Source organism: Dermacentor silvarum, unplaced genomic scaffold (assembly GCF_013339745.2).
Source record: "Dermacentor silvarum isolate Dsil-2018 unplaced genomic scaffold, BIME_Dsil_1.4 Seq717, whole genome shotgun sequence".
In the NCBI taxonomy this organism is placed as follows: Eukaryota; Metazoa; Arthropoda; class Arachnida; order Ixodida; family Ixodidae; genus Dermacentor; species Dermacentor silvarum.
The window spans coordinates 1-16,816 of NW_023606670.1; the positions used below are offsets into that span (position 1 = coordinate 1).

General features: G+C 42.6%; 1 pseudogene; it reads left to right on the forward strand.

Annotated features, from left to right (window-relative positions):
- Window positions 1–3,625: 3,625 nt before the first annotated feature.
- LOC119435452 (uncharacterized) overlaps window positions 3,626–16,816 on the forward strand; it is a 94,591-nt pseudogene continuing 81,400 nt past the window's right edge.

Genomic DNA, 16,816 nt, shown 5'->3' on the forward strand with positions numbered 1-16,816 from the left:
CCAAACTGGTCAGGTGAAAGAATATTAAATTTGTTTAAGTACTTTATCAATCGCTTTTCGATTATTTTCTCGATGACCTTGCTGAAGAATGGTAAAACACAGATAGGCCTGTAGTTAGATGGTAATGATCGATCACCTTTCTTAAAAACCGGAGTAACCCTACCACGTTTAAGCTCGCGAGGAAAAGTGCCTGTTTTAAACATGAGGTTAATAATTTCAGACAGAACAAATGATATTGATTTGGAAATTAATTTAACGTGACCAGGATGAATGTTATCCAGCCCAGCGCTTGTTATTTTTAAATTGTTAATTACTGATACCACCTCATCAGGAGTGGTTGGAAACATAAAATGATTGTGCAAGGCGCTTTGGTGAATATAAGTACTGTTTATCTTGAGTAGAGATATTAGGAAAGAAAGAATCGCTGAAAGCATCGGCAATCTTAAGTGTCTCTAATTAAATATTGCCATCGTGGGATATTTTGGCTATGTTATCAGCTCCCTGTCTCCTATTCAAAAATGAATTCACTATTTGCCATTTTTTCTTTACATCAGAACCGCATTTAAGTATTTTTTCTTCATAATATAAGGTTTTTGCTTTTTTAAGCCGAACAGAAAGTGAGTTGCAGAATTTTTTATACCGCGCGCGCAGGTTTATATTGAATGGTTGTCTTTTTGTTTTTTTATAAAGGTTTTCTCGTGTGCGCATGGCTTTTAACAGACTATCGGTGAGCCATGGGTTTTGAGGTGACGCCACTTTCTTTTTGCATTTGCGCATCTGAGAGTAGGAATGATAGTGTGATAACAACTTTGTTAGAAATCGCGAGAAGGCTAACTGTGCATTGTTGGTGTCAAAAACGAAAGACCAGTCAGTATGAGATACAGCTTCTAAGAATAACTTTTTATCGAAAACAAGTTTGGTGTAAGTGTTAGGACAACAATAGTGCGCAGATGTAGTGCGGATAAAGACGGGAAAATGGTCAGTAATGTCAGTTTCAAGTACTCCTGCATCAGGTGGATTCAAAATGTTAGACAACGCATGATCGATTAGAGTGCTGGAACCGTCAAGAACTGAACGAGTAGGGACATTAATAAGACATTCGTAACCAAAACCATGAAAACAAGATGAATAACTGACAGAGCTCGGGGATGACTCCATAAGTTTATGTTCATATCAGCCATAATTATGACATTTTTGTTCTCCATGGATAACGTTGTCATTATATTTTCGATAAATACAAAAATCAGGAGCTGATGAAGAAGGTGAACGGTAAACGCCACCAAAGATGAAATTTCTATTATCAATGTTGAGAAAGTTAGGATCGAATTCCAACCAGACTGATTCGCAGTTTTGAGTATTTAACGTGAGGTCGAGTCTTCGATTGTACGGGATTCCGGACGAGATATAGACAGCAGTTCCACCGTGGTTACTAGACTGTCTGTGGGTATACTCCGATTTATATGAAGGGAAACAGTACAAGTTTTTATCAACTTCACTAAGCCAGGTCTCTGAGACAGCAATGATTGAAAAAGTGTAAGAAAGAGTTGGAAGCAGATTCTGGAAGTCATCGTAATGTTTGCGGAGGCTGCGCGCATTGAAATGAATAAAAGAGCGATTACTATTCTGAAGGAAGTCATTTAACTTGCTGGTTGTGTAATATGACGCCATGATGGACGAAAATGTGTTAAGGCAGGTATAAACTGAACACTTTTTAGTTAATGACCGCTAGGTCTGATTCACTGGCAATGCGGTACACTCGATCTGGTTCTCTCGGCTTTTCTGGCTTTGATTTGACAATTGCTGATCCACAGAAATTGCCATTTGTGTTGTTTTTTCAAAGCCAGCGCCTTCGAAAAGAGTGCCTTATTTTGCGGCGTCAAATGTTCATTGACGTAAACCGCGCTGTCAACAGAAGCTTTCACACCGATGTCGCTTAGGTGAAGCTTAGCCTTATGTGCCTTGCTGACAAATTCATCCTTTCTTGTGCGTGAACAGAATCTAGCTATGATGTTCTTTTTGTCTTGCACTTTTGTAGGGACTCGATGAGCGACATCAAGGTCAGCCAACGTTAATGGACACCCAATTTTCGTGCCGATGGTTTGCAGTACAGTGATGCAGTCCTCACCTTGGGTACAGGGGACGCCCCTAACCTCAACATTGTTCATTCTGGAGTATTGCTCCTGCTGCTCAGCCATCCTTTCAGACAGTGCTTTGTTCTCTGATGCGAGCCTTTTATTATCAGCTGCAAGCTGTAGCTTTTCCTCCCGCAGTTTTTCAATGATGTCATTGAAGAGACCTACACTTACCTCCAGGTTTTCAACTTTCTACAGCATCGAGCCCACTGGACTGCAACCTTAACAGAACTTTACCGAGGATGTCGTCAGTGAATTGAGCGCTTTCTGTTTCTAGTTTAGCCTCAATCGCTTCAATCCTCTTGGCAAGCTCTGAATTTGTCGGCATTTCAAGTTCGCAAGAAAGCGGTAACCAAACAACTTCGCACGCAAGAGCACAAAGGGGAAAAACAGAAAATGTGGCAGCAGCGACAGCGAACAGGTCACAAGCAGAAGAATGGTCAAAATTTTAACAGAACTAACCTGCACATGCAGAGAAAATGCGTGAGGCAATGCCTGTGCGCCGTCGCTGCCACCAGTGAAGTCTCGGTGATGGTCCTGCTTGTTATGAGCGGTGCTCAACGAAGCCGACGACACCTGTTGGGCTTGCAGGAAGCTGTCGCTCACTGGAATCAGTGCTTGCTTTCCACGTGTGAATGATGATAGGCAGCAGGCCAAGATAACTGCACATGCAGAGAAAATGCGTGAGGCAATGCCTGTGCGCCGTTGCTGCCACCAGTTCGGTGGAAGGTGTTGTCCTTTTAATTAAGTGCGAGAACCGTATGGTAGAGTTTCTACAGCTTCAAAAATAAGTTCAAAAAGGAACGCCAGAAGCAATTAAAGGGACTTAGTTGGCAAACTAACAACGCACAATTTCAGATATTCTAGATTAAGGGGCACAGATGTTCAAAAGAGCGACTTCTTCGTCGTGCAAGGTCACTGAAGGTTGGCTCACGCATCTGTCACCTAATTTTTTCTTTTATACATATAGACTGTTTCCCTGATTTCTTGTGGTGGTGATCACCACCACAAGAAATCAGGGAAACAGTTCTAATATGGCTGTGGCCTCCAATCACCCGCACCCACCTACAGTACATAGATGAGAACTCCTTTTATCGATTTAAATCATTCTTATGTTCAGCCAAGCGAGCGTCCCATTTGGCCGATATAGCTACAGCGGCAAATGAACCGTATGCGATTTTCCCGTTTGACTTGCCTCCGTCGGCTGTTAGCCGAGAACTGAGCGTCAAAACTGCGAAGGCACTTTTTTGACCAACATATTGCGGCTAGCAGACGATCATCTGCTAGCTCCCCTCTTGAGTTAGAAAACGCTCCCTAGAAAACGCCACTAAATGTTCTAGGTGTTATTCATAGCAAAAAATTACAATTTTACTTATTTTATTACTTTTAATTTAAGTCCTAAGGCGAATTTATTTTGCTTGTACTATATGAAGCATCTTGTACGCAACTGCGACCTGCTGGATCCTCAAGCCACTTCCCGTGTTTTTGATGCTAGAATAATGGCGGACGACCCGATGGCGGGTTTGTAAGGCTGGCGAAATGTAACGTCTCTGTTTGTTAATATATGGCAATTGATCTTCATGCTCAGCGATAATTTGATGGAGAAGTGGATGCCGTAGAACTAGGTACTGATTCTCGATGCTTTATTTTTTGCCTTTTCTATTACTACCATTTGGCGCATTGTAGCGCTTACTCAACAAAAGGCCTAAGTTGTTCCAAGTCGCCGAACAGAGCCGCGTTGTGCGGAAGAAGGGACACGGATTATCCTTCACCTTCGCTTTGCTTGTGTTACATCATTTCTTGTGTATCTAACGTGAGCTGCGTTATATGCGTTTCGAGGCAACGCACTACCTTAACGTAATGCCTGCGAGGAGTCTCGAAGATCGTTTCGGTTGAACTGCCGTCGTCTACGTGGGTATACACCTCGTTATCATGGAACTTCCGTTTACATCTCGTGGCGGTGGTTAGATAGCGGTTCTACTCGCCCTATTACCTTGCCGCCGCACGATCACTGCTTGCCTTCGACTTCCGAGGCGCGCTTGTGAATTCGGGTTTTTCGGCTCTTGCTGTTTGACCGCTAATGGTAACGCTGGTTGTTACGTAACCGAACCATGCGCTGCCCGCCAATTTTACTGCGATTGCATGTTTAGTGTGCTAACATTTATCGACAATTATTAATGCGTCCAAAGACCTTCAGTTTTATTAACGCCACGGCGGGCAGGCACTAGTCATTTCAACTTCCGCACCAGTAATGGTGCCAACACGCATGGCATGTTCCAACAGTAAACTGAAAATCGCAAGGTAACAACACTGTCCTTGCGCGCCTTGCACTCAACTTCGAAGCTACTGTTGCAGACGTAAGGTTAACAGAGCGAAAAAAATGCCACGCTAAGGCTACTGAGAAGGACGTCAATGTGGGTACAGGAAGCTTTTCGCAGTTTATTTTTGCGACAGTATACATCGCGATGGTGTCGCTGGCATTTCTCGCATGTGTACGTGGATAGTTTTGCGCGCCTGTCGCGTTGAGACACCCCGCAGGCAGTACTTGAAGTAGCAGCTGCAGTGCGACAAAAAGTGCTAGGTTTTATTCCTGCATAATTTACTGGCGGGGGCAGGCGTTGCTCGGTGGCTTTTTGCGGAGGAGATTACGCAAGAAACAGCCCAGTGTTTGAAAGAAATGTAGCAAATTCATAATGCTTCAATTGTGAGTTCTCGTACTGCACAGGACAAGAGAAGATGCTTATTCAATGCTTGTATTCAAATTACTTGTAACAACTGAACAGTTTATCATCTTTTCACAAAATTTCAAGTGCCTCCTTGTACTGTACGTTTTTTTTTTAAACGGTCTCACTGGTGACATAAGCAGATGCCCTTATGTCATGAGTGAAATCTATGCACATTTATTGCCTAGCTTTCCTATCTAGTGTCTCAGTGGCATGGTCACTTAGGCCATTTGCTATGATCGTTGTGATTGATGGCACCATTGTGCAGAATTCATATTAGAGGCTTTGTGTTTTCTTTTTAAGCAAATTTCTTTTAGTCGTCTTAAAGCACACAGCTTTTCTTTTCTTCACAGATCACCAACTAATGTCTTAATGAATTAATGGCAGGTCTGTAAAAAAAGGCAATGGTAGCAGTAGTATGGACATGTGCTTTCATTGTAATCTTGTTTATGTTTGTCTTTGCTTTTTGTATTCCTGCTCACTGTGAACTTTGCCCAATGCATATCCTTGAAATGGGAGTGTGCTTGTAGAGCTAATCATTCCTTCTTTGTGGTGACACACGGTCACTCATTTAAGAAATGAAAAGGTCTATGTACTACACAATAGTTGCTGCTGTCTAGAGCCCTATGTAAACTTATTTAAACTGGCTGTGCAAATTTTTTCTTGTGGCATGCATAATTGTAATAGTATTGCTTGTGGGCATGTTCTACATATTTGGATTCTTATCATCACTTAACCCCTCCCTGATTTGTGTGAAGATGTCATTTTAAAGTGCCAAACATATTGTGTACATTCCCTTTATGATGCATAAAACATCACAATACGCATGATTGTCTTTCTAAAGGCCACCAGCTAAGTATCATTTTTAAGCTTGCATGGTTATGTTCTCAAGGACGTTACATGTTTTGAAACATTGTTATCAAAAGGCACTGTGGTCTATGACTTTTCCTTGCACAGAACGATCTTTGCATAGCAAAATATTTTTAAGCTCTTGTGTTCATTTCAACATGTTTACAGACTTATGTCCTGTGTCATAAGGAGAATCGTTTTGTTGTGTTCATTGGGTTCACCTTTCTGCCTGTGCCCATTGAAAAGTAGGCTGCTGCAAGCACTATTTTTTTTTTTCTGTGCTTGTTCATAGCCTTCTAGGATCTTTAATATGCTGCTTGTATATACACCTACATCAGTGCAGTACGAGTGCTGTTCATGATCTAATTTACAGGCATTTATGACATTGTTTATATGAAGAGGAATCTAATATGCCTTAGTCCTTGTTACCCAGATTGTGTACTGCTCAAGATGCTCTTTCCAACTGTGCTTACTGATGCAGAAGCAATTTCGTTCAATGCAATCTCAAGGACATCAGGCAGTTGTTCAACCCTTTGGGTGCTGGGTGTTCTGAAGTGCAACAAATTCAGTTCTTAAGGAACGCATTAGCAGGCTTTAAATTCAAGCACTATATTGTCGGAGATAACTTAAAGATTTTACTAACCTTTTAAACTGAAAATTCAAAGAAAAATTTAAATGTGACAATTATTGATTTTAATTAGAATAATTAGTGTTCCTCAGGAAACATGTCTTTTTCGCCGTTGTTATTGTCCCTTATGACCACCTCGTAAGCAACATTGAAGCTCTTTGATGCAGTGTTCATTATTAAATTTCTGCATTGGGTTAAAAAAAATGTGCGTGCTTTTTGAGCTGGTCCGCCATGTTGGAAAATGATAGACATGAGCAACACCAACAGTCGATAAGCGTTATTGCGCCATCTGTCGTATAAAAACAGAACCTACCATAAAATTTTGTTTAGCCAACTTCTGAGTAGTTGGTGCAACCAGTGTACGAATGTTTCATTTTCATGGATTATAACGGGCGACAAGGACCAGTGCAATATTAGTATTCTTGGGCATAGCTCTTAAAGGGTTAAACAACTTTTCCATTCAGCCATTCCCAGACAATGTTAGTTTCTGCAGTGTTAGTGGTGAAGCAGTAAATAATGCAATGTGTAGGGAGATTAATATTTAAGCTGATAGTGTTGTGAAAAAATGATTTAGCAGAGTAGTAAAGGGCACATGCACTAGATGTGCCCTTTACCTCTTAACAGCGGTTGTATGTACAGTGGGTCATCACTGCAAGGGCTTTCATAGATACTATGCTTGGTTTGTTGACAATACAAATGCATAACATCTTTTGTGACTAACAACAGCAAGTTATCACCCTTTATTGAGAACATCCATTTTCGTATTTGAAAAGGAGAGGAAATGATCATGGAGGGGGGGGGGGGGGGTGGAATACAGCCAATTTCAGTCATTGTTTGCAATGAAACCAACTAGGCCTAAATAAAAACGGTGTGGGGTGTCAACACACAGTATGCTGTAGGTATAATTGTGCTAAAGGCAGTATGCATTTCAAGCAACGGAGTAAACCATTTAAAAAATGTCAACTGTTGCTGAGTTTCTGGGTCGTTCTAATGAAGTCATTTAAGGCAGGGAAGGCAAATGATGATACTATTGAGATTCACTGATATAGTTTATGGGTGCTGTCTGTGCTGCTGGTGTTACTGTGTGTTGCTTGGCGATGATAAGGGGACATTTCTTTTCTGCAACTAGACTGTCTGTTTCTATTTCTATGATTTCACAAACCAGTAGAACTATACTAGGTGCTTCATTTATTACATATTAATAAGGACCACTACATTGAGTTGTGAATACCTCCTTTGAAAGCATTGTGATTGCTATGAATTTGGTTGCAGTAGCATGCTAATGCTTATTGAACAGTGTGCAATTTAGAAGAAGTGTTTGTGCTTTTATGTGTATGTGTAAACTGCTTATTGAAACATTTGGGCCATCGTTTAGTGTAAAACTTCGTATAACAATAACTTATGAGTGCTTGAAGCCTGTAGCCATGATGGCAAGCAGATATGGACTTTAGTGACAGAAGGAAACCAGTCGCAGCTACTTGCAATATTTAAAGATACTCAGTACCTTTTGAGCATGGGTGAGCTATTGCTTTCAGTTGGTCGAGCATGCAGGCATAAACCTATCAATATAGTTCCCAAGTGGTCTGTAAACATCCACATGGATAGTGTTTAAGACCTGTTCTTTTCTTTTACTGTGTCAAGTTCTGTGCAGCATTCATAGCAAACACCTCATGTGTAGGTACCAGGCCATTGGCAAAATCAGAGGTGCATCAAACTCTCCTTGAAGGTGTATATGATTCTTGTTTTTGTTCATACAATGGTGCAGTTCATTATTTGTGACTCCAGCAAGACTGTGGTATATTGATTTGTTGGAGGGTTCTAATAACTTGGCTTTCACAATGTCCTAATTCTAGTTTCAGTGTTCCAAAAAGGTTCTGGCTTGTTTTTATGTAGGACTCACAGTAAAATTTTGCTAATTGAGCTCCCTAGGCATTTCAGTCACTCATGAAAATGCGGCCAAACATGGTTCCACCCGCCGTGGTGGCTCAGTGGCTATGGCATACCTGCCACTTCTCCCGGATTACCTGGGAGACTCCCGGATTTGGACCATTTCTTCCGGTTGTGCGGTTGACAGGAAAATCTCCCGGAAATTGCAGTTGTGTCCCATTTCTATCTGCATCCAGCGCTTTTTCAGGCCACATTGGCAAAAAGAATCCAATCCAGTTCGAAGTTCATTGTGAAAAAAATTGCTAAGAAAGTAGTAGGGAAACCCTACACATGTGCTATTTCGTTAACCGCAGAGGCACTCCTTAAGCTGACGGGGGTTGTTGGGTGCCCTAGTGGCCCTAGCCTCATTAAGCTAGCGAGTGAATTCCGCGTTCTGCCACTAGCGACACTAGATTCTCCATCGTTCTCCTCAGCGTCAGCTGCTCTGGCGTTGCGTAGGCCCAGTCAGTCATGGCTTTAAAAGCAAGGTGCGCTACCACAAAAAGTGTCTTCAAGTATTTTTAATGTAGTGCTCAGCCGAAGTGACGGGTATTTTGTTGATACCACAGAGCAAAGCAGAATGCTAGCGGTAATTTAACATCGGGAAAAATACGAGGACGCAGTGCCGCTCCTCCATGTGTCGCTCGTCTGCTGGAAAACGTCATCCTCTCAAAATGTGAAAGAATTGAAATTCCTTACAATGAAACATTATCTGAAGAATTTTTGAACACCCGCTGGGTTGCTTTGGCATTGCGCTGCTAAGCACGAGTTCGCGGTATCAAATCTCGGCCGCGGCAGCTGCATTTAGTTGGGGCGAAATGCAAAAACGCCCCTGTGGCGTCTATTGGGTGCATGTTAAAGAACCCCAGGTGGTCGAAATTAATCCGGAGTTCCTCACTGCACTTGAACTTCACGCGCGCCCTGCTCTCTAATTGCGATGTGCGAAAAAAATAAAGAAGATACACTTAGGGACTTTTGTTCCTTGAAGATTCGCCTGTGTCTAGGTCCTCACTACGGCGTGCCTCATTATCAGATGGTGGTTGTGGGACGTAAGACCTGAGAATTTAATGAATTTTGAAAGAATATTTGAAGACAATATTAGCAACAACGAAATGCTTGCAAAAGTGAGACATTGATGTTCATGTGGTCATTTGTATATCTGTAAATAAAATTCTAAGGAAGTTCTCCTGTCAGTACTTGAAAATATAGACGTTGGGGGGGGAGGGGAGGTATAACCAACAGACCCCCCCCCCCCTCCGCGTAGGAAGGTCTCCTGTATTTAGTTTCTTCGAACTTGGCAGGTATGCTATGGCGATGTGCTGCTGAGCACAAGGTCACAGCTTTGATTCCTGGTGACAGCAGTCTCAATCTGATGGGGCAGAATGCAAAAGAACGCTCGTGTACCGTGGTTTGGGTGCACATTAAAAATAACCCTGGGTAGTCAAAATTGATCCGGAACCCTCCACCACATTTTTTCTCGTAACCCACTCTGCAGTTCCAGGATTTAAACGTCATAATTTTTTAATAATATGTTGGTCTGGTGGTGCTGCATAGCAATAATTATTTCGCTGCACCATTGTAACTTAAATGGACAGCCTGGTAAAAAAAGATCTTACAAGAATGCTCATCTTAAAAAACTCCTGTTTATTCATATAACTGTGCATGAGACAAATCATTAACAGAGCATGTCCTTCTGTTGTGACTAATTTAGTGAATAGTCACCACCATGCTCTTTTCTAGTAAGCTGTTGGATGCAGTGGCTGTGAAGTGAAATGTGTGTTGCAACACTTTGGCAATGTAACTTCAGTATAGACAGTAGCATTTGGACTGAATAATGCAGCAATATTATTTCATGTTATACAGTAAAACCTCGTTAATATGTACCTGCTTAATAAGTAATTCGGGTTTAAATATAGTGGCGATGAATCCTCCACCTAACCGCCATTGAACTTCATGTATTGGCTGACCGCTTAAGCCGCAGGTCGCTTACCGCATGCATAGTATAAATTTTTTTGGCGCGAAATTGGTGATATGTCGTGTGTGCCGTCCATAAATAGGGAAACTGCAGTGCGCGGACCTTTCACGGACTGCAGTCGTCACCTATAGTGACGACTGTCACAACATGGGGGCCATGATATGTTTCCTGCTCCAATAGCTTCTGGCGCTTCTGTATTTGACGCGGTGCATGCCTTGACCATCGTGAGGGCGTTCACAGAAAAGTTGGGCCTGATGGAGAAACTGGCTCACAGCCTTCTGAGTTTGAGGATGTCGTCTGGCAAGGCTGCCACGGCGGCTAGTGAAAAGCACAGATTTTTTGCTGCGTGTTTGCAAATAAAACTTGTCTGCTTGTGTGTTTGAGTGAAAATGAAGACTTAGACCTTTTCTAGCCAGTAAGTCTATAGCCGCTCATCTGCCATTGTTGGTTAATTAGTACACCGCTTAGTGTGTACCTGATCCACATTCCCCGCCAACTACGTAATAACGAGGCTTTACTGTGTATTAGTAGCATGTTTCTAGTGTTATAAATGGTGCTAGTCGGACTGTATTATAATGCAGCTTTATTCAGCAACATTTTGCTTCACTTATAACTGTGCATTACTGCTTCACACACACGCACGCACAAAAAAAAAAACAGTTTTGTAAATTTGGTTTGCTTGAAAGGAGATTCAGCACTTATTCTGTGATCCTGCTGCAGAGGTTGCACATGCCTTAATAAATATGTGATAGCATCGAGCATGAAGAAAATGTCATTTATCAGACTTTCTGGCTTCCTGTCATGTTCAGTCCTGCATTTTGCCTCACAAGTTATGGGTGGGTTCCCTGAAAGTTAAACTGATCCATTCTATTCACTGTGAAACTTCGTGTTTGTTTCTAGTAATATTGAGGACAGAAATGCATGCTTGAGACCTAATTCATGTGATTTTGCTTTGGTAGGTCTGCATCATGTCAAAGTTTGGAGCAAAGACTTATGGCCGCAAGCATGACTGCCGCTTGGCTCCTCCTTTGGATCAGATTATTCTGGATAAAGGAGACAGCAAGACCAGTTCAGCCAAAATGTCAGTTGCAGCTGTGCACCGGTGGGGCATGACTTCATTCACATCCCTTCGTAAAGCAGCTCAGGTAGGTCTTGAGAGACCATTCCTTTTCCTCTGCAAAACATCATTATTCTTTTGACAAGTTTCCGGTGGTGGCCCATCGGTGCCCTTTGTCCTGTTCTGATATGTATTCTTACTGTCTGTGGCCAAGGGCCTGCTAGCAGGAAACCATGGCTGGTATAATGTAATGATTCTAGTCCACAGTGCTATTCCTTTTCGCTCTTTGTCAGTGGTCCGAGCGGCGCTCTCCCCATGTTATCACTAGAATTAGTGCTGTGAACGGTGGATGCTAAGAAAGCAATAGAATTGAGCGAAAGGAATCCTTACATTATACTGGCCCATGCCTCATAGAACCAGTGTGAGCCTGTTGATTATCTGCTTATTCCTTCTGAGAACTAAAAAAAAAGCAATTGGGGGTGGGGGGTGACTTACTGTCAATTTGATTTTCATTTACTCCACATTTGCTTACCCCTTCTGGTTGCTTCTCAGTGGCACTAATGGGCAATTATGCAGTTGCATAATTATGCTGTTATGCTAACTGCATTTTGATACCTCTTTGGGTGCATCCTAGAAAATGTTCAGTGTGAAATCAATGCTTGCTTATGATTCCATTTTGTATTGCACACCTTGTCAAAACACCTTACAGCATGCATGTGCTGTGTGGGCTGTTTACTTCATATGTTTGTTCACTGGCTTCTGATGGATGGGTTCTATTTGCCCAATATATGTACAGTCATGGACAAATGAAAACAAGAAATTACAAAGTAGAACGCCTTTCGCAAGTATTAGCTCGAGAGCGTGATTTCGTACCGCTATGTATACGGCTGCCAAAGATGATATAAGCCCCACAATGAGCGTAGAAGCCGTAATCATGATGATATTACACATATTGATGAAATCAAAAACAAAACAACGCACTTCAGCTACTTCTAGCTTGTTCGTATTATAATTGTTCATGACTGTACATGGCACCACTGCATGAGCTGCTAGAAAGATTGTTTGGTTTCTCGTAAACTTTGTAGTCAGGTAAGCGTTCTCTCTTCCTCCTACGTTGAATACTAGCTAATGACTTGGCAGCTTGCAAAGTGCTTCCTCAGACCGGTCCTTGGCAGTGGAAGTAGGTCTGGTGGCAGCCGACAAACAAACATGCCTGCAAGATAGTTGTATGCACATGTCTGGGTCCCAGCAGCCAGCTGTGAAATATTAGTGTAGCAGCACAGTTTTGTTGACTTTCATAAGCCTTGCATATGTTTAATGCTTTTTTGCTACCGCTGTGAACAGCATATAGAGCTTTAGTATGGCTCTCACACTGACTTGTCTGGTTGAAGGTGCTATTGCCTCTCACTTGTAGGTTGTTGCTAGGGGTGTCATGGATTTTTTAATTGTGCATGTTGTGTTAGATGAAAGTTAGTAATAGCATATAACTCAGGAACTGATGTACTTATGGTTGCTGTGGAATATAAGTAAAATATGATTGTTTTCCCGTGGAACATGAGTGTGAAATATAATTTTCATTTCTGAAATTTTATTCTTAATTTTAGGTTTCACTTTGATAGGTGAGGAAAGTACATTGACTAACTTATGCAAATGTATTTGGATTTTTACAGTCTAATGGCCAGCCTGATGGGGTAAATGATGGACCAGTGTCATCTGATGCAAAGGCTCCCAACCCTTCAGTAGATGATGATCCGTTCAGTTTCGACATTGACCATGATGAAATGTCCCGCAGCAGCAAAAGTGCGGGCTCACGTTTGCATGGCTCGGCTCAGGACCCTGCACAGACAAGCAGCCATCCGCTGCCTCCAAAGCCCAAGAAATTCTTCAAGAGCCGCAACACCACTTGTACATCATCAACATTGGCATCTCAAACATCAGCGCGTGCAGTGGCACAATTTGACAGACTGCGAACGTCAAGTTCCAATTCTGTTGCTAGCAAGTCTAAGGACAAGTACGAACCTGTGTCTAAAGTGGGCATAAGCTGGGGTCCTGATGATAATGTGGACTTCCGGTGTGTAAAGCTGGAAAAGAGCAGTCGTGCAGCTGCACTTTCAAGGGATCATCCACTTTCTTCTTCCATGTCATCTGGACCTTCAACTGCAGCTCATCCAACAGCTGCTCCATTGACTGTGGCTCCTGTGGTGGCTGCTACTTTGACTGTGGCTCCTTCAGCCTCATTACCTTCAACTGCTGCGTCTCAGATGTCTGCTTCTCTGGCGGCTGCTCCTCAGATAGCTGCTCCACTGCCTGCTGCGCAAGGATTACCAATGCCTTCTACTTTTTTCGCTGATGAGTCTGTAAAAGGCAGTGAGCCCTGTGATGGTAATGACCAGAGCTCATTCCATGCTCCACCAGCCATACGGACATACACTCGAAAGAGAAACCTGGGTGCTCCAGTGGAGACACCAGGCACAGTGATACCTGTCAAAAGAACTGCAGCGACAGTAGCTGTTAGTGATGCCCTGGTATCTGGTTTGGTGCTGGTGGTGCCTAGTACAAACGTAGGTGTGACCTGTGTGACAGATGTTAACGAGGTGGCAAGCTCTGGTGAGACACCTTTTTCTAGAGAGGGGGCTAGCACTAGTGAAACGCTCGCTTCTAACTCGTCGCACATGGACACGAAAATGGATGAGGAACCAGCATTGACCGTGCAAGATACTCTTGCAGTGACTCAAACTCCCAGCTTGCCAGTTCTCAGGACTCTGAGCTGCTCTATATGACAACTGATGGAACCTCCCAAGGCTCAATCACAGATTCGCAGGAGTCAGAACCTGCATCGCAGAACTTCGCATCTAGTTCACAAGAGGATGCAGAAAAACCCCTTGAACCGAAAGCATCATCTTCTAGATGATTCAAGAGCAAAAAGATATTCCAAAGCCCGAAGAAGGTGAGAGTGCAGCAGTCTTAAAGAAGTGCACCCATGACATTCTGTAGCTGCATAAGGCCTGAACATTGTACTGTATGCTGTTACCAGCCTGCAGTACAGTGTCATCATTTATTTAAATATGTATAAGATATGTGTTGATGTTAAGGCTGTATTAGAAAGCACAATGGCCCATATGACACTGAAAATTACTAGTTGTGTGCACATGAGACACTTGTAATATGCATAGAGTGTGTCAGCATGTTTTGGAATGTTGAGAACGGATAGTTAAAGAACTAATATTCTGTAGTTTTTGTCAATAGTGCCAAGGCGTTAGCATCGCAAAAGGCATCGCTATAAAATAGTGCCCTGCTCTAACCATGCTTTCAAAAAAGGGGAGTCGTGTGCCAAACTTTATATTCCTTGTCCTCTGTTCCTGCTCTAATCCAACAATTACATGTGCTGCCTATCGGTCGATGTTGGCCGAAGACATTTAATCGAAAACTCTGCACTCGCAACTGAACTCTACGAGGTTGCCTGTAGGCAGCACTCATCCTTAAAGGATTAATGGCTCTCTACAAACAGGAGACTTATACCTTCACACATAAGGATGAAAAGCATGATTCTACCTTGTTCATAGCATTCTGTGTTTCAAATGCATCACTCGGATTCTCATAGTGATGAAATGTTGCATAGCCAGCTACCATACCTATATTCTGATGCAAGGGCCAAACCTAAAAATTTAGATGGAAGTACTTAAGAGAAAAAAAAAAAAAAACTTAGTAGAAAATTGTCTGTGCATGGGCCATACCCCCTTTTCCTAATTCCTAAATGTGCACCTTGTCATTTGCAAACATGATGTTTTGGTGTGATGTATAGAGCCATATCGCATGGTATATCAAGCTTCTCTTCAGTTTGTTTGTTCACGGTGGCCGCATTTCGATAGGGGTGAAATGCGAAAACACCCATGTACTTAGATTTAGGTGCACGTTAAAGAACCCCAGGTGGTCGAAATTTCCGGAGTCCCCCACTACGGCGTGCCTCATAATCAGATCGTGGTTTTGGCACGTAAAACCCCATAATTTTTTTTTTAGTTTGTTTGTTGCGTCTACAGTTCATGTCTGTTAGAGGAAAGCTTGTCATTTAGTGTTTGTCTTTACAAAATTCGTATCTCAGTACCCTGTGACTGTTATATCGTGCTTTCCCAGGTGTGCACATGTTTGTGCAATGTGCTGTGCACACTGCTATCAGTAGGCAGTTCCTATCACTGTGCACTTTTTGCATGTGCGCATTGTGCAGCAAGACTTAGCAGCACTATGGCAAAGTCACTATGCCACCATGGCGGGTTTCCCAAACTTTCAGATACATCAATGTGGTCACCTTCAAATGACTTCCCATTAGACACAATACACTGGTTCCACCTCTTCCATTGCTGGAAGTACACTTGGAAGTCCTCTTCTGTTAAGCGATTTAGCAGTGATGTCGTTTCCTTTTGAACTGTCGTCACATCCCCAAAATGCCACCCTCGGAATATCAATTTGCATTTGGGAAACAAAGTTACAGGGTGCTAAATCTAGTGAGTAGTGACGGTGTTCGAGCACAGTGATGGAATTTGCGTGCGTGAATTTTGCCTGGCAAAATTTGCGCGATATCAATTCAGAGTGGAGAGGAGCGTTGTGGTGCCGAGTCCAGCGTCCCTCTTTTGACAAATTTGGTCACACACGGCCCCCACAATCTCGGACATTTCAGGACCTTCACATAGAAAGCTACATTGACAGGTAAAAATTCGGGGTGCACAATTCCATGGCAGTCAGAAAACGCGATCATTACTTTTATTTCTGCTTTCTTCTTCCACGCATTTATGGCCTTTGCTCATCTTGTGGGGGACTCCGGAAATTTCGACTACCTGGGGTTCTTTAATGTGCACCTAAATCTAAGTACACGGGTGTTTTTGCATTTCGCCCCTATCGAAATGCGGCCGCCGTGAACAAACAAACTGAAGAGAAGCTCGATATACCATGTGATAACTGAAGAGAAGCTCGATATACCATGCGATATGGCTCTATACATCACACCAAACATCATGTTTGCAAATGACAAGGTGCACATTTAGGAATGAGGAAAATGGGGTATGGCCCATGCACAGACAATTTTCTACAAAGTTTTTTTTTTTTCTTAAGTACTTCCATCTAAATTTTTAGGTTTGCCCCTTGCATCAGAATATAGGTATGGTAGCTGGCTATGCAACATTTCATCACTGAGAATCCGAGTGATGCATTTGAAACACAGAATGCTATGAACAAGGTAGAATCATCTCCTTTTCCTTGCTCTTTGACTTCAGCTCAAGGTCGTATTCATAAATCTGAGTTTTGTTGCTGGTGTCGACCCTTTGCAAGAATTCAACGCTGTTGTCTGAAGCCTTTCGATGGTTGCATCCGCGAGTGTTGTTGCACAGACGTTTACGTAACTTTCCTTAGTCCAAACTCTTCTTAGTCCAAAAGACGTAGACAGCTGAGAGCAGTTAAAAACTTGCGTCGAGCATTGTCGGAAATGGGAGCCAAAGTGGCCACCAAGGGAAAAGGCCTAAGTTCTTGTGCCCCGTA